We start from the raw sequence: 1,591 nt of genomic DNA on the forward strand, positions 1-1,591 counted from the left end.
TCCCCCTCTCCCCCCCCCCCAGCGCCCCTCCGGCGGGGGCGGGGCTCCCGCCGCCTTCCCAGCGGGCCCCGCGCGCCGGCGGCGGAAGCGCGGAGCGGGCGCTTCCGGTTCAGTCCGCGGCCGGGATGGCGGCGCCGAGGGGGGGACCCAGGGAGGGGGCGGCGCAGCGCAGCGCGAGGCACCGGCGGGCGCTTCTTTCCCCAGGGGCTCGCTCGCTCCTCCGGGAAGCGGCAGCGCCCTGCTGGAGGGCTGCAGCCCCCTGGGCCTGGCCTGCGGGAGATAAACGGCGGTTGGTGTGTCGCGACATAGACTCGTGGAATGGAATGGAATGGGTTAGAAGGGACCTCTGAAGCTCGCCCAGGCCAGCCCCGCTGCAGTCAGCAGGGACATCTGCGGCTGGAGCAGGTTGCTCAGAGCCCCAGCCTAGCTGAGCGGGAGTGGTTGCAGGGCAGGGCTCCATGCACCCACAGCAGCGCCTGCAGATGCTGCCCCTGCAGACGCTGCCCCTGCAGACGCTGCCCCCCTGCAGACGCTGCCCCCCTGCAGACGCTGCCCCCCTGCAGACGCTGCCCCCCTGCAGACGCTGCCCCCCTGCAGACGCTGCCCCCCTGCAGACGCTGCCCCCCTGCAGACGCTGCCCCCCTGCAGACGCTGCCCCCCTGCAGACCAGTGTGTTGGCCCATGCCTGCTTCCAGCGGTGGTGTGGAACTGAGTGCTGCTGTGTTTCGGGGAGGCAGGGGTGCTGCTTCCCTCCCACCAGTTCTGTGTGTCTCAGGTATGTCTGCTTGCACACAAACACATCCACAGCAGCCCTTCTGCCTCCTGGCTGCAGGCACTGAGGCTCAGCTTGCTGAGTTCCCCCACAGAACCTGAGGGAAAACTGGCAACCCCCCAGGAGGTGGCTGAGGCCCCATCCCTGGAGACATTCAAGGTGAGGCTGGACAGGGCTCTGGGCAACCTGATCTAGTGGAGGATGTCCCTGCTGACTGCATGGGTTGGACTGGATGAGCTTTGGAAGTCCAACCCAGACCATTCTGTGCTTCTGAGATTCTATAAAGCCAGATTTTGAGGTGCCATTTGGATCTGCCTGTTATTGCAGCCTGGAGTACTGCATTAATTTTCCATCCTCATCCCCTTGAGCTGGGAGCATCCCAGAACTTTGCACTGCTGGACAGGTTCAGTGGCTCACTGCATGCTGTCTGCTCTGTACTTCAGAAGATGCTTTTCTTTAGCCCTGGATCACCAGCAGGGAAGTCCTGGAGTCACTCCTGGTGAATAAGGTCCTGATCCTTCTGATCTCCAGAAGGGAACTCCAGAGATCATCTAGTCTCTGGGGAGCCTGTTCCACTGCTCCAGCACCCTCACAGTAAAGAAGTTTTTCCTCATGTTCTAGTAAAACCTCCTTGTTCCAGTCTGTGTCCATTGCCCCTTGTCCTGTCACTGGGCACCACTGAAAGGAGCCCAGTCCCATCCCCCTGCCTTTAGCTACTGATCAGCATTGATAAAATCCCCTCTCAGGCTGTTCTTCTCCAGGTTAAATAGCCCCAGCTCCCTTAGGCTCTCATAAGAGAGATGTTCCAGTCCTCTAATC

This window comes from Melanerpes formicivorus, unplaced genomic scaffold (assembly GCF_026170545.1).
Source record: "Melanerpes formicivorus ecotype bairdi unplaced genomic scaffold, bMelFor1.0.p_v2 SCAF_25, whole genome shotgun sequence".
NCBI lineage: Eukaryota > Metazoa > Chordata > Aves > Piciformes > Picidae > Melanerpes > Melanerpes formicivorus.